General features: G+C 44.2%; 1 protein-coding gene and 1 long non-coding RNA gene across 2 annotated transcripts in view; one reads left to right on the top strand and one right to left on the bottom strand.

The window, feature by feature from the left end:
* LOC128119127 (uncharacterized) overlaps positions 1-1772 on the top strand; it is a 60487-nt gene extending 58715 nt beyond the window's left edge. Inside the window, exon 4 of the long non-coding RNA XR_008221466.1 lies at positions 904-1772. This is a non-coding gene — a long non-coding RNA (uncharacterized LOC128119127). The remainder of the gene's footprint in view (positions 1-903) is intronic.
* The window catches only part of Maml2 (mastermind like transcriptional coactivator 2), a 334007-nt gene that overhangs the window by 31957 nt on the left and 278477 nt on the right, over positions 1-23573 (bottom strand). The window lies entirely within an intron of this gene.

Genomic DNA, 23573 nt, shown 5'->3' with positions numbered 1-23573 from the left:
AGGACGGGTAGGAAACAGAGAAAAGGAGGAGGAACAGAGAAGGAAGAGAGGCTCGATGGAGAGATTTGGAGAAGGATGGAAAAACCTTATAGGTGGTTGTCAGAGTTCAGCTTTTAACTTGATCAGTAAGAAAAGCTATTAGAGGATTTTGAGCAGAGTGTGATCTGGTCTGTTTACATGTTAAAGATTGCCCTGTCAGCTGATGTGACCATATCATTGTATGAGGGTGGGAGAGCACATGGGTGATTTGGGTCAAAGAGGTGACCTTGGAAAGTGACTGAATTTCACTCAGATTCAAAGACTAAATAGTGACTAACTAATGCCTTGAATGTGGGTGTGAGACAAAAAATCTGGCAAGGATCACTTTTTGTGTAGCAGTTTCCTGGGGGATTAAAACCTTCCATCTTAGAGGGAAGTTCATTAAAACACTGGACGTTAAAAAGGGAAGCGAAACAACAGAATGTTCTAAGGGGAGGTGAATGGCTCTATCTTGCAGGGAAGGTCCTTTGGCGTAGGAAGTGGACACTCAAAATAGCAGCAGGAAGTTCCTGAAGCTAAACAGATTCACTAGGCCCCTCCCTCTCAAGCAGCTATAAGCATATGTATAAGAACCACTCAAAGATCCTCAGATAAGCTGAGCTGCATAGAAGAGGTTTAGACCAACTGAGCTGCTTGGGAAGGACACTCTAACCTGTTGAGCAATCTGCAAGTTGTGTCATGGGGCTTTGCTTAGGGTTTACACTTTCACTGTCAATTGCATTTTTCCACACACACTCACCACAAAAGAACACTGTTACAGAGTTGAAACTAGGAACACAACTAGCTTTATAACCTCTTTCACTACTCTTTTGTTCTGCCTGCATTCTGTCCTTCTCTATCACCTAATATTACCCATTGCTTAAGTCTGGTAGATACAGAAGAGATCAGCCAAAAGGGTACAGACAGAGTCCCTGAACATCCATGGGGAAGGTCATCAGAAGATGGAGATGGATGGAGTCAGCGCTGCCTACGGATGGAGGAAGACAACGGATGGGAAATGAACTTTGAAATCAACGCCCTGGCTTTGGCAGGAGCCTTTTTGTCAGATTGGAGACAAAACCATGTTTGCAGTAGGGCTGAGATAAAATGAAAAGGGAAGTGTGGGGGAAGAAGGAGTCTGGGGTAAAAATTTTAAAAAGTACCAGTGAAAAGTCATATAGAAAAATGAGGCAAGACGACCAAATGTGGAAGGATGTTGTTCGTTTTTAAGACGTGAGGTCGCTTCATGGGCTTATGACAGTACCTAAGAGGAAATGAAAGTATTTTAGTGATCTAAATTGTTGCCTTTTTTTATCTGATTTATAATATATACAATTTAGTATGTTATATCACTCACATACGTATTTGATAATACAGCAAATAATATTAATAAATGTGACTAGTGAAGTCACAATCATGCTGGTGTAATCTTGGCTAACACTCTCCTCATAGAAACTGTGTTGAATATAGGACCTCCAAATTTGGCTGGTAATGCCTAGCAACAAGGGGTAATCGTTCAGCGGGAGCTTTTCTGGGTAGAAGAGCCTGTTCGGTGAACTTGGACGATCACAGACACCGTTTCTATTGAACAGTTAGCGCCACACATGCAGCATGCTATGGGGAGAATCCACTTGCTTTTGAAGCAGCTCTTGGCATATCAGATCTTCTCTGGGCTAAGGTAACATAACTTGCTATGTCCCCATTACACTTACTCCAGCAGCCAAGTGCTAATGATAACATACGTAAAAACAGACGCCGGGTTGATAAGCTACTGGAGACAGTCTAGCTGAAGGCATGGCTCACATTTGGAAGATGTGACTCCTAAGACATTTGATTGTAACGTTGGTTCATCTTAAGAGTAAACTTTTGTTTAAGAGAAGAGTCCAGGGCTGGTGACATGGCTCAGCGATAAGAGTGTTTATTGCCAAGCTTAATGAGGTGAGTTTGATCCTGGGATCCCACACAGTGGAAGGAGAGAACTAACTCCTGTGAGCTGCCTTTAAACTTCCACATCTACAGTCCTGCTGTGGAATAATCTTTTTGTACACTGTGAATATGTGCCTTTGCCAAGGCACATTCTGATTGGTTTAATAGAGAGCTGAATGGCCAATAGCTGGGCAGGAAGAGGTTAGGTGGAACTTCTGGGCAGAGAGGGAAGAGGAGATGAATCTAGGTGTGGGAGAGATGCCCTAGGAGACAGAGAGGAAGCAGGACATGCAGCAGGAGAGGCAAAAGCCAAGAGCCATGTGGTGGCATGTAGATTAAAAGAAATGGTTTGATTTAAGTTATAAGAGCTAGTTTGAGACAAATCTAAACAAAGGCCAAGCTTTCATAGTTAATAATAAGTCTCTGTCATTTTTTGTGAGCTGGTGGCTCAAAGAAAAATTTGTCTACAGCCCTCCTCCCCCAAACCCACCCACAAATAAATGGGAAAAAAGAGCAGTCAAATTGCTAGACTGTAAATTTCTCTCCATATTTGTGGCAAAGGAGCACAGAAGTCACCTGGTTCTTTACAAAGTTCTATGCCATGGAGCATTCTCTAGTGAACAGATTTGTTCTGTCCATAGCTAGGCTTGGAGGGATGAGTTGATGAACCCCTGAAGGAGGAGACGGCTTGAAACTCAGAATGGTAAGATGAGCACAGACTGAGCACAGACAACATTCTCCTTGAATTCACTTCACTGCCAAACCCCAACAAAGGCCAGCTAAGTTCAGAAAGACTTCCTCAAGCACAAGTGGGTAAAAGGCAAGCCATGCCTCAGTACCCCCTTCCCTGTACCTTCCATCAGATCCTCCTTTCTCTGCCCCAGACTCTGGAGTCTTCTGTGTGTTCTGATGCCTCCTTGTCTTCCTTATCGGGACTACATGACTCAGATTTATAAAGGTATCCTTCTGCATATTAAAATTATCTGTCGTAGAGCCAATTTCTCTTGCTCTGGGCTCTGTCAGTCTTTGCTCCTCAATCTTTAATGTGCACATGAAACAGTTTGCCATCTTGTTATAAGGCAGAGTCTTATCTGATAGGTTTTGGTGAACAGAGCGGCTAGTGCCCACACCACTGATTGTTTGACAAGCTCCCCTGGGATGTAAGTGCTGACACTCTGCAGAGTACACTCAGGAGATGAGACACCAGCACTAAAGCTAAGTGGATAAACTCCTGAAAGCCATGATGCACGGATTTACTGTGGAACCTCTTTCCATGGTTTAAATGTCAGCCAGAAAAGTGACCAAACTTCTGTGTCTCAGATTCTTGTGGTGCTGGGGATTACTCCTAGGACTTTGCACATTTGAGACGAATGCTCTACCATTGAACTATGTTGTTCCAGAAATCACCTGCCCAGTGTGCCCATGCCTGCTGGGAGAGCAGTCATGACTCCAGTTTCTCATCCACACTATTCATCTATGGCACAGGACACCTTGAAGAAGCTCTTACATTTCACTTTCCTGACCAAATTGTCTCTCCTCCTGGGTGTCTGTCCCGGTGGTCTCCATCTCAAGCCCCTGTACTGGATCTGTCTGAAGCCCTGGCTGCCTGTGACCATGAGGGGATGTGTCCTTGTTTCCTACCTCACTCTGACCCTGTCACTGCAGTTAAATGGGCCATGTGTGTCTGTGTCCAGAGACAGAACAGATGGCACCTCGGGATTAAGGTGCAGAGAGCAGCAGTTCTAGAAGGATTAAGCTTTTTCCCTCAATGGGGCGGGGTAGCAGAGGATGAGGGAGACCTGATTTGACAAGAGTCACTTGACCCTGTCAGTGAATGTGACAGTTGTTGGATTTATTTCACTCTCACTGTCCCTTGCCTGTTGGAAGTCCCTGTGAATATCTGCAGAGGAAAGAGCTCTAGAGTGAAGAGCCAGAAGGACAAGGGTTGGAGTGCAGCTGTGTGACCTCAGAGAGATCAGTTAATCTCTCTGTGCCTATTTGCTCAGGTGTGAAATTAGCTTGGGTATCTAATGTTATCTACAATGAGGATGGCAGGGCCTCACAGAAGCAGCTTTTAGCCTATTAGGAAAGGCTTAACTGAATGAGGTCATGGGATGGTAAGAAGAATGTCTAAAGCCATGGGTGGAAGGACCAGGCTGGTTAGTGTTATGTTTAACCTTGAAATTGAATGTAATAGTCCCTTTGTATTCAACTATAACAGACAATCGTCACATCACAGATAAGGGGTCAAGAGACTGCAAAGGATGGGGAGATGGTCGAGCTGCATTTCACTTGGTGAAGTAGAGAGTTCTTGAGAATCAGGTAGGCTAGGATTGAGCGTCCTGCAGAGGATGCCGGAATGCACTTGGGAGGACACTCAGTGCTGCTCCATACCTGTGGGCAGGTTTCCTTCAAAGCTTCCCTCCCAGTCTGCAGCCAACAAGGCAGACCAGGTAGGCCCTACTTGGTAGGGAACCAGCTACAGATGACAGATTTTGCCTTCTGATGGGGTCACTACTAGTATATTTTGTCTTTAGGTAGTCTAGAGGCACCTGAAGAACGGGTTTCCATTTGTACCCACGTGCCCACTCATCCAAGCCCACAAAGATGCAGCTGTACCAGAGTGGCTGACATGCCACCCATTGGCAAGCCCGAGCCACCATCCCTCAAAGGGCATATTATGCTAGCGATTTAGCAGGACACACATGGGCACCCCCATCAGTGGAGGGGGGCGGTCTGTGGGGCTGTGATGGTTAATCTCAGTTGTCAACATGATGAGATCTCGAATCATCTATGAGTTGGACATACCTGTGAAGGATTATCTAGGGTCTGCTGGTGGGGAATAATCTTGATTGGGGTGATTATGGTGGGAAGAGCTGATCCCCAGGCTGGGGATCCTGAGCTACAGTGTTCCTTGCTCTGTAGCTCTTGACTGGGGATACAGTGTGACTAGCTGCTTCCGGTCCCTGCTGCCTGGGCCTCTCCACCTTGGACTCCGAGGCAAAATAAACTTCCTTAAATTCCTTTGTCAGAGTGCTTATCAAAGCAACAGAAATCCACTGCAATGGGCTGTCAAGGATGTGCAGACTGACCCTAAAAGCTCTCACAAGAGGCCCGGAGTACACAGGTGGCCACTACCACACGTCACTAACATTCGCAGGCCAAGCACCGGCAGGTGTGGCTGCTAAGCCTTGAGCAGGGAAGGGTTGGGAAGGTGCAGAGGAAAAGCTGGGTCCCTAAAGTGAGGTAACATTGAGAGGATCTGCCTCCCTCAGGAAACTGACAGATTAATTAAACCACCAACTCACTCTGTTGTTCAGACTTGAGAAGACGTGGGAAGATCATAAAAGCGGAAGGTCCAGCTATCAAAGGCGCAGAACAGCTGAGGTGAGGATGAAAGAAATACGGCTTAAAGGAGATTTTCGGGTCTGCGGAGGAAAGATGGCGGAAAGAAACTTCCAGGGACAACTCGCTGGCCTGGAGGAGTGCAGGGGCTCCACCAGCACAGCCCACAGCACCTGCCCATTCTGTGGTTACCTCCAAAGTCTAGCTTAAACACCCCTTTCTCTGGTAAGCCTACCAGTCCCAAAGTTAGGTTTAGTACCCTACCAGTGTCCGCTGACTTCCTGCCATCATGGTATTTCTTATACCTTTGCCCTTCGGGTATTTGTCTCCGGGGAAGTCGACGGCTGGTTTTTGCCTCCCACATCCTCAGTGGTCACCAAGGTATTTAGAATATAACCCACACTCAAATATTTATAAAATGAGTAAATGAGTATATAGTTGAGGGATTATATTTTTCTTTTAAAAGAGAAAAATTCAATACTCAGAATTTTTCTTTTTAATCTAGGCAGCAGAATTAGAATGAAGAAGGGAGGCACAAAGAGAGAATTTATGTAGAGGGGGGAAACTACAAAAATGACATATTGGAAAAATGGCCTCGGCCGTTGTGGGGACAGTGCTTCATTAGCAGTAGCCTTCCACTCCTGCCCATATCAGCATTCCATTTCCATGGACTCCAATACGTGGGCCATTTTTTAAAGGTTATAAAGATGTTATTCATCATACTGAGGGTAGTATTTACAAGATTGATGGACTCTGAACACAACAGAAGAGAAATCCTCAAAGCTAGGGGCATGGTTTGTCCAGGAATTTTTACTGAATTTTACATTTTTAAGTAGATCAATTTTTCATTTCAATCCAAAGGCCCTTGTCTGTTTCTGAAATTTGTAACATCTGCTAGGGAAGTGACGAGTGAAACAATTTTTTAAAAGATCAAGTAATGAAAAAATTTCTCTGTTGAAGGACTGTGGATTTTCAATTTGTTCCACATGAGACCATTTCAGGAAATTACCTTTTAACTGTTTCTCATCTTGTTTGGGCAGCAATATTCCCCTGGTAGGGATGGATTGTGTTCGAAGAGAATTTTTATACTGGAAAAATTCTACTGGTCTAAGGACAATAGCCAGATTTCTAGTGTTGCCTTCTGTGGACTCTTTGCCTACGTGGGAGATTAATTTTTTTTCTAAAATGGGCCATAATTAAGACAAAACTATGCTTTCCTGTGAGCATACTATAGAGGATTATTCAGAGCATGTAGTTTACAGCTGGAAGACAAAGGTCAAGGATGGAATGAGAGAACAGCTCTCAGAATGGACTGTGTTAAGACACATTGCCCATATCCCCAGTCCCAGTTTCTCAGTGGATGGCAAATTCCTGCTGTTACTCATTCACTGGTTCAAAGCTCTTGCCTTCTATTTTCAGTGGAAGCTTAGAGACTGGTAATGGGGCTGTTGGGATGAAAGACTTCAGAGTAGAAGATGAGCTTGTGGGTAAGACCCAAGCTCGGGTCATCCCTGCAGACAGAAAGGTCACTGTGAGTTCTAGGCCATCCTGGATTATGTACTGATGTGTTACAGAGAAACACCCCCCAAGTCAGAAGAGAAAGAAGGAAGAAGACAATCAAGTCACATCTACTTGGACACACACAAGAACCCCACTTTGTGTCTGGGAGGAAGTAGAGTGTGTTCCGGCAGAACTACAAACTGTTTCTGAAAAAAGGTTTGCTATTAATATTTTTAAACACTCTAAGATTCTTAGAGAAGAAATAAGTCCAAAGATAGCCTGAGATCTCCTGAAAAAATTGGAGTGAGAAGGGGAATGATTATTACCAGCATTTTTAGTGGAAGCCACTGTAATTTATTTAATGTGAGTCATCTTTGAGAAAAAATGAGTAGATGAATATAATAGCAAAGAATCTGCATTCCAGATATAGATTCATAAATATCATATGAGACTAAGGAAAGACCAGTCCACGAGGGAAGAACAGAATGTGTAACTATCCATGTCAGGCACTCCTACAGAGAACCACCCTGGGAGGAGCTCAGCACCCCAGCTCTGTAAGTAGAAGACTACATGCACAGTCTTCAGAGTGCTCCACAGGGTGCAGTTCTGTGTGCAGGTGAAGCAGTTGACTAGATGGAGAGCCGAGTGGAAATGCCCCCACAAAATCCTCATTAAGGCTGGGATGCAAGTACAAAGCAGGACCCGAGGGCACTTGAGGCCAAAGGTAATGGTGTCAGAAGCACCATAGATCTCTTTGAATGACCTTGACACTCATTTATGTCCTAAAAGGGTCAACAATAGAGGTCTATCACACACTCTGTCCACCCTTCTTCTGAACCCCACAGTACTGTAAGTTTGGGGAGCAGAGGCAATCAGAGATGAAGAATAATCCCACTCTGGGTTTTGTTCTGGATCTGATGCTTTCTGTGGCATGGGGACAATAGTGACATTGACATGGCCTGAGGTTATCATGAGTACTTAGCAAGATGATCTATGCAAAAAACACATCAGTGTTCAACAATGATGTCGTTATCACCATCCTGCCTTTTCTTCCACATTCTATTTTGTAATGTTTCCTCTCTCTCTTCAACTAATATTTAATAACTGCTGAAGATATGACCTTGTATCTCTCATATCTCATCCCACTGACACTTCCTAAGAACCTATGAAATGGGTGTTGTTTTCCCTGTTCACACTTGTGTATGTATATATATATATATATATATATATATATATATATATATATATGCATGTACCACTTTCTGTGAAACTACTTATTACTATTTTGAAAGCTATGTAACAGAAAAAAATATGATACCAGTGTCTTCACTGTGGGCCATTTGTCAGGGTGGGTGTTTGAAAGGAATGACCATTCCTTAATATAGTTGATAACCAAAATGGTTCTTAGTGATTTTTCTCAGAATATATAACTTAGGAAAATTACAAAAATATTCACTAAGTAAAATGAGTGCTCTGAGCACAGACAAGGCATTTCACAGCAGTTTCCATCTTAAATGACTCAGATCTTTGCACATCAGTATGCTACAGCGGAGAAGTGTTACTCCTCTATCTCTTTCTACCTGTGGGTTACATTCCCACAGATTAAGAACATCTGGAGTTGGCAGTGGTGATGTTCACCTCTAATACTGGTACTTAGAGGCTGAGGCAGGAGGATTCTGAGCTCTAGGTCAGCCCAGGCCATCCCAGTGAGACCCTGTCTCCAAATCCTCCAATAATAAAGGCTGCCTGGACTGTTTAAGCAAGTAGGTAGAAAAATGAAATGGTGCAACTTTGGAAGTCTGGAACTTTCTATAGGGTTACGTGTATAATTACTATATGACCCACCAGCCCCACCCTTAGGTATTTAGGTATTTACTCAAGTGAAACAAAAATTTGTTTCCACAAAGCTCAAATTGGAAAGCAAGTAAAGCATCGTCTAGCTGCTGAATTAATGAACGATACACCATACTCTCAGAGTAGAATATTTCCATAGCAAAAGGCGCTGACCCACTGGTGTGCACAACCACAGGAGTGAACCCCATAGGCACTGTGTAGTGACGGAAGCAGGATACACGCCCTCACTCCACTGTGCACAGCCCTACACAATACTATAGTACTGTCTACTCCACTGGCCAGTGGCTGAGGTCGCATGACTTCCAAGGAACCTGGGAATGTACTGGGTGGTGAGAAGGGTCTCTTTCTAGACTCTGTCTCTAGTTGCATGTTTGTACAGGTAGAAACAATACTTGGGAAACAATATTCTCAAAAGGTGAACTTCATAGTATATAAATGATACCAATTTTAAAAGCAAGGGAATGCCCCTAAATTATCCACAAGTACATTCTAGTTCTAAAGATTAAAAATGAAGATGCATTGTGCCAGCACCTTCTTCAACTGGCAAGGACTATCAGTGTAGCCTGAGTTGTCTGCTGTTCGGTTTCTTATTCAAACCTTTCCATTCTCACCTGTTTTGAGGGCAGTTCTATCTGCCACCACTTCGGTAACACTTCCTCTGTACAGCCTTACACTGCAGTGATTTCTGCATGGCTTATCATCTGCAGGTTGTAAGTTCTAGACCATAGAGAACCATGCCCTCCTGCTCCACTGTGCTGCCTGCTGACATGTCTAGCAGGAGGGTGACAGAGAGAATGTTTGGTAATAACTGCCCTTCCAGGAATCTTTCAGGTGAGCTCCTTGAAGACAGGGATTATAAGTACATGATCTTGAACCAGGCCAATGCTGAAGAAGGGGTTTTGAAAACATGGGTTGCAGGGGATTGTGACTATGCAATTCTGTTTTGGATGGTGCATAGGGAGAGAAAGTAGTTGGGGGCAGAGCTAAGTCCTGGTAGAGTCAGCTGGCCAGGATGCCCTGGGGCACCTCTTAGAAACCCTGGCGACAGAGGGCTGTGTCAGCCTCCAGGTTTTGCTGGCTGAGTCCCAGCTCTTATCACGGGTGTTATTTAGAGCACTTGGGAGGGAGATCTTCAGTTTGGATCCAGTTGGAATCCCCAGCAGGGCATGGGCTGGAGCCCGGCAAGTTTCCAATTGTTTCTTCGGCTTGACACTGTTCCCAGAATCAAAGATGATGAAGGCTGCGTTTGTTAAGCAGAAGAACAGAAAACCCTTTGCAAAGGGTTTAAGGCAGGTCTTTGCTTCCTCATTGTTCTTAGCCCTGTGCCCCCTGCGGTTGACCCTCCCTTGCATTTTCATCTCTTTAGGGAAGAGCAATATTCCTTCTTAACTGTTTTTCTTAGCCCAGACTAAGTGTAATCACTTAATCTACTTTGCTAAATGCATTTATGAACTCTTAGTTTAATAATTACAGTCAAATAGCTCAAGGCCCCAAATGCCCAACTGCTTTAGGGTAGCCTGGGGTAGGGGATGGGCGGTGTTGGCTCTGGGACAACACAATGACCACTTGGGAAGCCAGGGTTTATCCTCCATCTATCTGATGACTAACACTCTGGCTCCAGGAAGTGCAGAGTCTGTTTGCCCTGTGCTCCACACAGTCAGCAGTTGGGGCGATTGTTCAAATACCTGGAGCTCACTTGTGTGTGTGTGTGTGTGTGTGTGTGTGTGTGTGTGTGTGTGTGTGTGTGTGCATGTGTATGTGTTTTCTTCTGTTTTAAATGTTGACAAATAATTTTTTTATTGACCTGTTAAATTACAATTGATTTCCTTGCCTTACTAGCATTTCTTCTCATTTAACACAAAAAGGCTTTATTCAAGAAGAAAAAGTAATAGAAACACAACCCTCAAACTCTTCACCAGTGCCCAGAATTCCTGCCACCAGAATGGTTTTTTTGATACTTAAACATTTAAAAATGATTTAAGCATAATGAGAAGATGTAAAGGCTTGTCCTAAAGGCACATTGGATGGTATTCTCTAGCACTGGACTTGGACTGTTCTGCATTGTCAGTCACTTTTGGTCTAGAGTGTCCTGTGAGTGGAGCTCATGGGCTAATCACGGGGCGGTTCCTTTTGTTCATGTTTAACATTTGCCCTGGGCCACTACAGGGACTACGGAGTACCTAAAAGATTTGGTTAACCAGATTCCAAGAATTATCTGCCTTTTGAATAGTTTGAACCATCCTCAGTGGCCAGGATCCGGCTTTAGGAGCAGATTCATGCCGTGAGTGAAGACACACACCTTGAAGAAGCATTGGTCAATTTAAGCCCCAAATAATCAAAAGAGTTTTCCTGACAAGAGTCTCAGAATCTTGTGTTAGCCAGCAAGAAGACATACAGTTTAAGAACAGGGAGGTCAAGAACACTAAGCTTCCACCACTGCCGGGTGTGGAAACAGAAGCAGACTGGCAGAGTCCTGTTTCAAGTGTAAGTAATTCAAAGTTTAACAACGAGTTTTGGGCATGCTCACTACCTCCTTTTGGAACAGTGTGCTCTGCTGAAGCGAATGAAGTTCTTCTGTGGAGGGTGTGGAAGATCAGAAGGCTGGGTCTATCCCTGGCATCAGGGTGGCTCACAGCTCTGCATGGGCTGAAGTCACTGAGGAAAAGCTACAGATGTCCTTGTGGAAGCAACTTCAGCTAAGAATAGAAGACGATGCCCCCAACCCCTGTTCTCTCCAGTGTTTGTGTTCTCAATGTGGAGCCCTCATAGACTCTATGTATTCATTGAGGAAATCTTTCTTTACTCAAGAGAGCTTGGGGGGGGGGGGGGTTTCATTCGTCCTGAAACCCGACAGAGAAATGCAAGAGAGAGATGCAAACTGGCATCAGAATCCCCCAGGTAGGCTGGGGAAGCAGCTCAGCAGTAATGAGCTTGCCTCGCTGTGTTGAAGTCCTGGCTCCAACTGTGACGATGAGTAGGTTTCACAGCCTCTCTGGTCTGACATTTTGCAATCTTTGAACTAATGTTTAAAATGCACATTCCTTAGCAGTCATAGGGATGGTCTAAATGTGGAAATAGTTGTGTAATGTGTATGAAGCACAAGGAACCATCAGAAAAATGAACGATCTGAATACAATAATGAATCAGGTTGCATGGTGATATGCCCTTGGGATCCAAAATTTGTGCTGCTGAAATAGGAGAATCATAAATTTCAGGCTAACCTGCACTACTTAGTGAGACCCTGTCTTGAAACACAAACATGCCAGTGATGTTTTTCTGTCACTTTAGTGGCTGCACATGACTGTATTGATATTTTAATAATTGTCCACGACTCCATGGCCCACAGTCAACAACTGGCTGGCCACTCAGGCTACAGAAGGTCTTGTGGTCTAGCTCTGCTGCAGCCAACCATTATATGTAGGTTTAAACCAAATCTCTATCAGTCTATTCACCAACAAAGACTCAGAAGTCAGATGTGGGGGTGAAAACCTGCTAGATCAGAGAAGCTGAGAAGCAACCAGCTGACCTTGGTTTTTGGCCAGAGACACCACCTTCACTGGACCCCAAACCAAAACCAAGTGCCAAACCCAAGTCCCCTCTCTTTTCTTCCTCTGTGTCTCCTCTATTCAAATTGCTGGCTTCTCTGTGGCTAATTCTGGTCAGCTAGTTGCTCTCTCTGCCCCTTGATTCAAGGTAAACTTTATTTAACAGTCTCAGAGTGTCACAGTGTGATCATATATCCCACAACATGCCAGGAGGGAGGAGAAGGAGGCTCCACCAAAACTAAATATATATGAAAATGGCACAGGAAATCTGCGAAGAAACCAGAGCAAAATTCCAAACCAAATGAGTAACCCCCCCACCCAAAACAACAACAACAAACCAACAGAAAGCACCTCAACTGCATTGTTTCTCTTTGCTTTAATACACTAGTATGCTTGTCTGAAGAATTTTGTGGAACGTGTAGCTATTTCTCTGAGATGGTGCACAAGTAGTAAACAGGTAAGAAACAGCAAATCTGTCACTGAACAGGTGGTTGAAGCCCTGTAGCATGACACATCCACTAAGGAAGCACACAGACGTGTGGTAGAGCAGCTGTGTGTGCACTGTATGGCCGCAGAAGAAGGAGGGTACGCCGAGGCACTCGGAGGGCTTCGGTTCCTCTCACGTGAGGAGTGGTGGAGCATTCACTCATCTTAAACACTCACAGGAGAGCACTGGCAGAGAACACAGTCATCACCCTCACTCATGTCCCTGGGACTGCTTGGGTCACTTGGCTGGTCACAGTGGCAGTGGTGGTGAGAAACCCAAGTGAGCACAGGAGAAGATTTTAGGTGTCTGTGACAAGGTTGCAAAGAGTGGTAGCCTGAAGATTTGGGGTCTAATATGACCCCTTCCTTATTTTGTCAGTGAGCGGAGAATTCCATATCAAGACTCATGAATATGTTGAATCACATAAATTTGAGTTAGACATTGACCTAAGAAGTCCAGCTGTAAGCCTGCAGTATTTTGTCTGCCCTGAATTGAAGGATCTATGCTGCTGTTGCCAGTTTCAACCCGGTAAACAGCTTCTGTGGTATTTCCCAGCACCAAGGGACTATCTTCCCACCTCCATTCCCAGCTCAGAGGACTGTAGCCCTTAACACAAAGTACGGTCGTGGGTGAATGAAAACTGAGCAGATAATTCCAAATTTGATTCTGGAAATTCAACCAGAGTCCAGCATCAGCTGGGATGTTCCTGCTGCTGCAAGGAGCCGAGGTACCTGGGCTGGTTCCAGGGCTCACTGCCTGCCCAGCTGCCAGCTGCATGCTGGGATATCTCTGCCCACAAACCAAACTCTGGCTTGTTTTTCTTCACAGCAACTAATGTCTCAGGGGAAAAAAATGGCTTTGCACTTTCTCTGTTGCTTTTAAACCTGTAAAGCCAAATGACATACCCATAATAATGTAAGAATCATTGCTCTTTTCTCTTTTTAAATCACCAGTGGCTACAGAATCTTTGGCTAAACTTGTCTAAAGGTCCAGGAATCCCGTTTGACTGCCCTCTCTTGTACACACATGCATTAGAAACAAAGGCACATTACACAAGATTGTAAGACAGAACTTGATTGGATAGCTGCTTGCAAGTTTAGCTTTGCTGCTGAAGCATGTATCTCTATCTCCTGGTGCCTGGAAACCAGAGAACAAATGCTTTAGTTCTTCAGTCAGGGAGCAAAGACCCACACAAAGATTGATGCGTCAACTTCCCAGTCTTAAGGCTCTGTTCAGTCGCACAGCACAGGACAGTTTGCAGAGTACACAGGAGGAAGAGACCCAAAATACCCAGCCAAAAACAATAATTGCATAAATCCTTGCTTCCGGAGGGAGTGCCACTCCGCTGTAGTTCATCCACAGAGCCCAGGCATATTACCGTTGAGATCTCTCTGGGCATCTGAAACCTGTTCTTTGATAAACATTTGTTTTTTGCAAACTGCATAAAGCCACCCCTTGATATTTTAACCCCCAGTCATAACATGACAAAATATCCCAAGAGGCAGCTTGGTTAGCAATGTGAAGATCATTAGATTAGAATGAGCCAGGGTGGGACTGTGGAAAAGACAGTAACTGGGTAAAGGGAAGGGTGGAAATCTGTGTTCTTAGATACTGACTAGTGTCTAGATTTTACTTGTAAAACTGTTAGAGTCTAGTAATACTTAAGCATTCATGTAATAGAAAAATAAAAGAATTTGAGGATCATAGTCTAAATTGAGTTCTACAGGACTCCACTGTCTCGACCGGTAGTAATGTGTGTTCCATAGGAAAGAGGTGGGGGTGTGGTTGTAGTCAGAGATTAATGAAACTAAACTCATTTATTACTTTGCTGAGATGTGACAACATCTATATTATATATCTATGTATGAACATACATGCATGCATCTTTATAGATTCCTGTAGGACGTGTGTGTGTGTGTGTGTGTGTGTGTGTGTGTGTGTTATAACTGGATTTTGTACAGTTCTGTTCAGGATGTATTCTCCTAAATACACACTAGACAGTTATGATCTAAGGAAAATGTAAGACATTAAAAATGTAACTAAATCTTGGATAAATTCAATGTTTAAGCTTGGTCATTCAATCAGTCCAGACTTTCTCTGTCAAAAGGAATGTGTTAGTGACCTGAGCTTCTCCTGAAGTTCATATGAAATGCACACCCCAGGTTTGCTTTGCTCCAGGGTGCCTGCTGCAGCTTCCTTTTGCAGTTCTTCCTATGGGCCTTATTCTGTGTTTCTCTCGAGGTGTTTGCAAGACAGAGACTTCCTTCATATCCTACCATAGACAGGAGACCATCATTCTGACTCGGTATCTTGCTCAATTGCTTTCAAACTAGCTCCAAATTTTTATATGTATCTCTTTATTAGCTTATTTATCTCCCAGAACTGTATGATATGGCCCAGCAGAAGATATGTGTGTCTTCCTCAACCTTGTATATCCAGCACCGAGAACAGGACCTAGCATTTTGTAGGTGCTTGATAAAAATGTGTTGAATGAGGGAGTGAATAAAAAGAATTCCTGGAGAACATGGGCTTCATGGAGAAGATGGTATTTGAATTTGGGATTTAAGATGCAAACGTTTCAAACAAGTGGTCTAGATTAAAAAGAAGGCTTACACTGGGTTGGGGAGATGGAGCTGATACAATGCTCGCTGTACCAGTGTGAGTGCCATCCCCAGCACACACGGAAAAAAGCAGGCATGGTGGCATTTACCTATAATCCAAGAGCTGAGGAGCAGAGAGAGGAGGGAACCTCAGGATTACACATGTGTGCTACCTCACCTGCCTTTATGTGGGTTCTGGGGACTCGAACTCAGGTCCTCATTCTTGTGCTGCAAGTGCCTTCCCCACTGAGCCATCTCCCTGTCCCAAGCTTGCTTTTCCCTGAAGCTATTTCTCCATGTCTTTCCTTTACCCATACCACAAAGCTCAGGTAAGCCCTGGATAATGCAATGCTCATTATCAGCTAATTCTGCACATTCTGCAGTGCAGGGCAGCCTTTGACTCAGGGCTGGGTCTTCAGGGTTCACATAAAGACTTGTTCCTTGGATTGACTACCTACCTTATTACTTCACCTTCACTTTGTCCTCAGAGGAGAAAGAGTGTCCTTTTACAAGCTGGGACACAAGAGTCATCATAGATTCGAGTTCTAACTAACAGATCTTGCTTTCTCCCACAGAATCAGCACAATGACAAGAAACTATGGACATAGAGATCCAAGCAGAATGCCCAAATATTCTGTCCAGAAACAGGGAAGTACTTCCAAAGGACGGGGGCTGGAGAAGTAGCTCAACGGGTAAAAACACAAGCTGTACGTCTGACAACTTGAGTGAGATCTCTGGAACACATCTAGCAAAAGGGCAGATGAAGTGGTTCATACTTACAGAGGCAGACACAGGACAGTTGTCGGGAATATGTGACAGCAGAAGACACAAGAGAGACCCTGACTCAAGAAGGTGGGAGGTGAGAACCGATTCCAGAAAGTTGTCTTGTTACCTCTACATGAGTTTTGTGGCACACCTGTGTCTACACACACACACACACACACACACACACACTCTCTCTCTCTCTCCAAATAAACATATGCAGATGTATTGTTTTAAAAGGGAATGACACAGCTAGGTGATGGCGGCGCACGCCTTTGACCCCAGCACTTGGGAGGCAGAGGCAGGTGGATCTCTGAGTTCAAGGTCAACTGCAGAGCTAGTTCCAGGACAACCAGGGATATACAAGGAAACCCTATCTCAGAAAAAAAAATCAAGACCAAAAACCAACCAACCAAACAAACAAAAACAACAACAAACCCAAACACCAAAAGGCAGGAGGATGACATCAAGAATCCCCTATGGTTCTCAAGTGGCAACAAGGAAAATAAACGTTGCCACCCGGGACACTGAGGAAGAGCCACTGGGAGGCCAAATGGACTTTAATAGCCATTGGTGGAAGACAAGGCTTCCCATATAATGGGAACAAACTCAGGAGTCCGTGTGCTGCACAGATGGTAAAGTAATTGGTGTGAAACACAGAAGATTCCCCAGGCAAGGAAAAGCAGAGCCGTGAGAAATCCCTCTAACTTCTGGGGAAAACAACAGACACCACACAGACAATCAACTGGCTGGCTGGATACTCCGAGTGTGAAGAGATGTTATAGGGCAACTGTTGTACACACAACACTGTACAAGGCAGAAGCAGAGCTCTGGGGTGACAGAGGCAGAACGCCTTCTTTCTAGGAACTCTCAGTTAAAGACAGTATTGAGACACACAGTAAGAATCCTGTAAGTAAGAAGAAAACAGGGAAGGACTTCCCACGGAGGCACGTAGCTGGATTCTCTAAACATATTTGTAACTGTGGATTCTCTGTTTAACATTCTATGTGTATGCAGGCCACCGACTATGGACTCACAGCGGACAGAGGGGCCATCACTGTCTGTGAACTGAGGGATAAGAGAGGGCGATGGGAAACAAGGATGGGTGTGGTGCCCGGGGGGACTTTCTGAAATAACACTTGGTAGAGTCTGCAGGCTCAGGTTGTGGTAGAAATCCAGGGCAGTGTTGCTAGCCAAGGGTTAGATAAAACAACAGGATGCAAAAAATCTTTCATTAGGAGGTGTCTGGGAAGAGGGAGGCCTACTCTACTGGAAAAGAATTTCAGAGATACTATAGGTTTCTGCATCAGTTTTTCATGGGGTTTCACTGATGGCCTGGGAAATTTCGAGGAGTTAGGACCAGGCTGAACACACATGGCTTGTCTGCCTTGACATGGGGCTGGTTATCACGCCCTTTCAGGCCTGAACCCCATCATTCGTGGGAGATCGACCTTCTCCATCCTTCCCTTCTTTTGTTCTTTACTCAGTTATCAAGTGTGTGCAATGCTCCAAGCACTGAGCTAGGATTGGGAATTTCCATTAAATTTTAAATGCCACAGAAAGAAAAACCTTAATTTTGGTGCACAGTGGGTTTTCAATAAGAATAGTTGGATCTAGAGAAGGTATGTCTAACAGCCAGGAGAGAGCAGTGATATAGGTGGTGCTATAAAGCAGTTAGTCAAGAAAAATGATTTGGCAAGTTTGTCTATCTGCAGTCTTGTTTAGAGTTGAGTGTGGCTGAGCGCTTTGGAGATGAGGTGTTGAGAGCAAAAGAAAACGGTCTCAGTGTCCCTGAAGATGAGCCTGTGTTTTCCCTCTGGTCTTCATCTGCTATAAACATTCATTCCCAGTATTTGATTGGCAGGTGTGTCTTCCCTGGTTGATATATGGGTACCTCAGGACAGAAGCATGGGTGTTGCTCACACATGAGCCCCGGCCCAGGCAGCAGGTCACAGCTGAGCATTATCCAGCCTGCTCCTCATCAAGCAAGCCTCGCTGCCGGGCTGGAGGACAGGGACTAGAGGGGAGGTCTGGACTTAGGAAGCAAAACCTTCTGACTCACTCAGAGAAAGCTCTGTGGGGAGATCTTCTAGGTGAATGACTGCCAATTCACAGGACTCAGCCAGGCTCTGCAGAGCTACAGTGTCAGCACAAAAAGATGTATGTGGGAATTGCAGGGTGCCTGCTCTGTGGGGAGAGAGCAGAACTGGGCACACCTAGACCTGGCACTTTCTCAGGGTGTGACCTGGGGTCTGTCCTGCAGCCTCTGCTTCTTCATCTGGTTCCTCACACCCTCAGGTTTCTGAGGTTTTCCTCTCATGCCATCAAAGATTGAGACCTTGCACACCCCTTTCTTGTTATTAATAGTTGGTTTCAAAAAGAGATACCCACCAAATGACACCCTTCATTCCTGTGGGATAAATAAACCTGTCCTGTGTAGATGTCCTGAGAACTTACCTTTCTAATTATTTTGGAAAGTAACTCAAAGATGAAATCGCTAGTCGGAAGCTACCACATGAAAGGAAATGAGGGGGAAAAAGCTGCATCTGGGAAGCATCTTTTGGGAAACAGCAAAATTATTTGAATTCGTACACAATTCCCTGGGTCACAGAACTAGCAGTGTTCACCAAAAGGATCTCCCCTCCCCCATATCCCAGAAAACTGCAGGTCCTCGCCAACCGAGTAACCCTTCTTCAGGTTAAAAGATAAATCAAGACGGCAACAGGTGCCTCAATGAAGCTTCGGAGCGATCTAGTGTGAGAGTTTCCCCCGTCAGCTTCTCCTGTCAGCAAACTTCAGTTTTTCTGTTTCTGCGGGTGTTCTTGGTTTACCTTGGGCTCTGTCCTTTCTGTCAGAGGCCACCGCTGGCATTTAAGAAAGAGTAGAACCCTTTCCTTCTCCTTGGTCCTGCTGCCTGGCAGCAGGTAACACAGCTTGATGTGGGCAACAGGCTGGAGCCCAGGGCAGAGCGGAGAGGGGCAGGCAGGGGGCCAGGAGAGCCCAGTGCCCAGCACAGGCGGGGGAGGCGGAGCCCAGGAACACTTGCCCCCAGCCGCGCTGAAAGCTGGCTGAGCCCTGGGAAGTGCAAGAATGTGTTTGTGCTCATAGTGGTAGCCGGCAGAAACAGGCCAGCTACAGGACAGGGATGGAAGATTGCTTTGTTTTTAGAACTCGGGCTTAAAAATACATTTTTCTTTGTCAGCGAAATATTCTACTTTCAAAACTATGAATGGTATATTGCCTTTGCCAGAATCATGTTTTTCTTTTCACCTTGAATTTTGAAACTTCCCTTTTAATTAAAGCCTAAGGCCTCAGCTCTACAAAGTGGTCCAACCAAGATGATGGTCTCAACCTTAATACAAAGGACAGTCTCACCCTCCAGATCTGCATGAGCAAATGTCACTCTGTTTACACAAGGGTGTGTATGTATAGCGGAGTCCCTGGGGAGGCCAGAGGGGCTCTAAGCACAGGTCCACCAAGACAGGCTCCTTCCTTCCCCTTTCCTTCCTCGCTGACCCTCCCCCATACTTTCTGTCTCCCCATATCAGTTGCAAAATACCTTCTAAATGAGAGAATCTGTTCAGGGGAAATTTTAGTGGAAAATGTGACGCATATCAACGACGACACCTGTTTTGTCGCTTCCTGTCCGTTCTCCCTGCCCTCCCCCTCAGCCGGGAAGGCTAAAGGAACTCCATATTAGAGCCTACCCTCCTGTCCTCTCTCAACATCTAGCCCCGCTCTTTCATCAAACAATGAAGTTATTAGGTTTCACTCGATAAAGAGCTTCGGCTGTGACAAGAACTTTACAATGAGAATATGAAGACCCTTGTAGAGAACCCCAGCAGATGGAAAGCCAAGCTCCCATGTGGCACTGTGGGCCTGCTTGTTAACTACTGTTCACTCCTGCTTCCCCTGATGCCGGGCACAAGGCTGGCATGAATATCTAACCAAATATGATAGGTGCCCTAGCCTAAATTTCCTTTCACTCTTGCTACTTAACCAACTCCCCCGCCCCATTTCAAAGCCTAATCAATTGTTTCTCAAATTCCTGCTCTACTGCTTGGATAGGAAACCCTGGACAGTTCATCTCCATCTCAGATTTCCTACTTTACAAAGATTAATAAGCTGGCTTTACAGATATGCTTTGGGCATTCGCTCTATGAGGAGCACTTGCAGAAAAGCGCATTCAATGCTCTTGGCTAGCTCTTTTCCTTTGTCCTGGGGATGTCTCCATCAAGTACTGACAAATGGTTTGTTAAATCAAACAGTAATATGGTCTGAGAGGAATGAGTTGAGTCTTTCATGCCCATTGTAGAAAATGTTGACATTGCAGCAATATAATTTGAAAATCTGGGATCTTTCAGAGTTTCTGACCTATTCTGTGAAACCTCCAACCCCACATCTGGTCTGGGACACCCTCAGCATCCCAGGATTCTGTACCAACTGTTAGTACAAAAAGGAGTCCCATTTAACAACTACTTTATTATGATTATGTTGTGTGCGTGTGAGCGTGTGCGTGTATGCATGTGCATGTGCACATGCAGGCCTATACCTGCCATGATACACATGGGGAGGTCAGAGGACAGCTTCCAGGCATTGGTTCTTTCATTCCATTCTGGGGACTGAACTCAGGTCATCAGGTTTAGCAGCAAGCACTTTTACCCACTGAGTTAACTAACTGGGCCAGTGTCCCACTTTTGAACAGTTACTAAGTTATATATACAGTGTATTGTATTATTTTACCTGATTTAATAAGCAAGTCAGATTGATTTCTGTAAGTTAATGGAAAACAATGAAATCTGGATTGAAGAATAAGAATGTATAAGGGAAAAAGTATGGTATAAAATAATACCATCAAAGAAAACAAATTTGTAAATGAAACTCTGATGTTTCAAAACACACAGTTTGGGAGGAGGATGCTGTTCTGATGAATCCATCTCATCTTTCTGAGAAAACCAATCTATTGTAATTTAATTCAGGCAGCTAAATTATTTTAAATATTTTTTGCACATGTAGGTCATTTTATTCATGTGGCTATTTTCTGAGAGAATGTGTTAAGAGGAGCTGAAGGAAATGAGGTTGATTAAATTTTTATTACATTCACCTTTACAGAATAATTACATGATTGAGTGGATTTCTTCAAGTTTCCTAAAGAAACAGTTTCTATCTGACAGAGCTGGAGTTTGTTTTCTTTTTACCTTGATTGGTGTGGACTATAAGAAAATGTACATTTATAAGTCCTGAGTGTAACATGCCTGAGTCTCTCTACACTCCTCATGCAAGTTTTAACATTTACTTGACAAATAAACTTCCTAACTTAGAGCTTTGCTTGCTAGTTTTGAATGCTTTCATGGCACAGATATCTGAATTAATCAGAAAGAAGTGGGAACGTGCTAGCCATGGTGGAAGGATTTTAGTTTCATTTTTTTCATCTTGGCAGGAATATGTGTTCAAGAACGTTGTAAGTAGACCAAACATATAGCTGAAATTTTTGGAAAGGCTATTAGACTTCCCGCTACAATGAAGCAGCGATGTGTCTAAGATCTCAAATGCTTTCCACCGATTTGGAACCTGTCTGTGCACTATTCAGCGTGTCTTCCAGATGGGTAATGAGTTGTAATTACTAGTTCCTTTTAAAGGGCTATGGCAAGGCAGGGCACAGCACGTGACTCCGGAACCTCCACGACAGGCTCTATTTTCTTCTCTTTGTAGTTTAGAGTCTTTTGGGGGAGAGGGTCATTCATACTACAAACTCCATTTTAGAAAAGGTAATAAAATAGAGGGGAGAAATTTCAAATGAAATGAAACTTTCTCTTTGTCTCACATATATTTTCATCTAAACTTAGCATTTTTGTTTCAGTAAGGTTGCCTTCCTTCCTTCCTTCCTTTCTTCCTTCCTTCCTTCCTTCCTTCCTTCCTTCCTTCCTTCCTTCCCTCCTTTCTCCCTCCCCCTCCCTTCCTTCCTCTCTCCCTCCCTCCTCTCTTTCTTCCCTCCCTCCCTACTTCCCTCCACCCCCTCTCTCTTTCGACCAAAGGCAGTAGACATACTTGTTAAAGTCATCGGGGAATCTGCTGTGTTTACAGATGCCATGCCTGGGATAATGTTCTGCTCATTAACTGTCTCCACAAGGGAATGCTAGAACAAGAAGACAGGGTTTGGACGAAGACTGCGCTGACTTACTCTTGCCTCTTCCATAGGCCCCTGGTGAAGCCAGGCAGGACTTGTAGCTTCTGTGAGATTTGATTCCTACTGAGATATAGAGTTGATTCTTCTTGATGGGCCAGACTTAATGGAACATACCTGCAATCCTAGCACTTGTGAGGCTGAGGCAGGAGCATTGCTGTGAATTTGAGTCTAGCCAGGGTTACAGAGTGAAACTGTCTCAAAACAAACAAAATATTGGTAATACTTGATGGTGAGTGAAGAGAACCAAGCAAAACACTGCATGCTGGGAAATGATTTGCCTCTAACACAAATCTCTATCATCTCAGGAGGTTCAGACCACCAGATAGTTTGTTTCTCATTTTGGAGTTCTTGGTAAAACAAACAACAGCAGAAAACCCTCTCTAACTACTTACAAAGATACTCGATGGCTAATAAAATCAAGTGAGGACTTCTTCAAGCTTTTCACTATGTCATTTGGATCCCAGCCAACAGCATTTGGCAGTTATTACACTTTATCTGAACAGTTAAATCCATCTTAGATCTTTTACTGGGATCCTTTCAACTTTCTACTGTTGTGATCTCATTTCATCCACCAACAGTATGTAAGAGAGGAAAGGACTAAAACAGCCTTGAGCAGTGAGACTCGGCCTGAGCTTCTCTGTTCAAATCAAACAGAGCAGTGAAACACAAAGCCACTGTGTTTTCACACACGTGGATATGTGCTCGAGCAGTCCCTAGTCTGTGGGTTTTGATCCCTGCATATCAGATATTCACATTATGATCCAAAACAGTAGCATAATTACAGTTATGAAGTAGCAATGAAATAATTTTATGGTTTAGGGTCACCACAACATGAGGAACTGTGTTAAAGGATCACAGCATTAGGCAGGTTGAGAAACACTCTGCTAGAGCATCAGCTACTCTTGGGCTTTAAGGATGGGGGTGCTGATGAGAGGAAGGGCAGGCAGGGTTCTAAGCATCACTGAGCTTCACTCTGGGTTGACAGAGGAAGGGTACAGACTGGCAAACACAACCATGCCCATGCCAGTCTACCTGTGGACATATTTGTGGTAGATATAAGATGAAGAGTGAATTCTTCACAAGGGCACTTGGCGGTTCTCAGGCTGTTATAAATAGCTTTGAATAATTCTAAACATGATGGACAACAAATTAACAAAACATCTTTGTATTGGTTAACTTCTTAGTTTGGTTGTTCCAGAAACAGAAAAGATGATATGTGTTAACTGTGTTACTAGGCAACATTGAATGTGGTAAAATTGACCCCGTTGATGGAATACATCTGGATGGGGACTACAGATGAACTGTATGTCTTGATAGGGACACTATGCTTTGAACTTCACTGTGTTCAG

The sequence above is a fragment of the Peromyscus californicus genome, unplaced genomic scaffold, assembly GCF_007827085.1.
Source record: "Peromyscus californicus insignis strain IS unplaced genomic scaffold, ASM782708v3 Scaffold_11__1_contigs__length_118956290, whole genome shotgun sequence".
Classification (NCBI taxonomy): Eukaryota; Metazoa; Chordata; class Mammalia; order Rodentia; family Cricetidae; genus Peromyscus; species Peromyscus californicus.
Note: the sequence above shows the minus strand (reverse complement) of the source record. Positions and strands in the feature narration are given on the sequence as shown.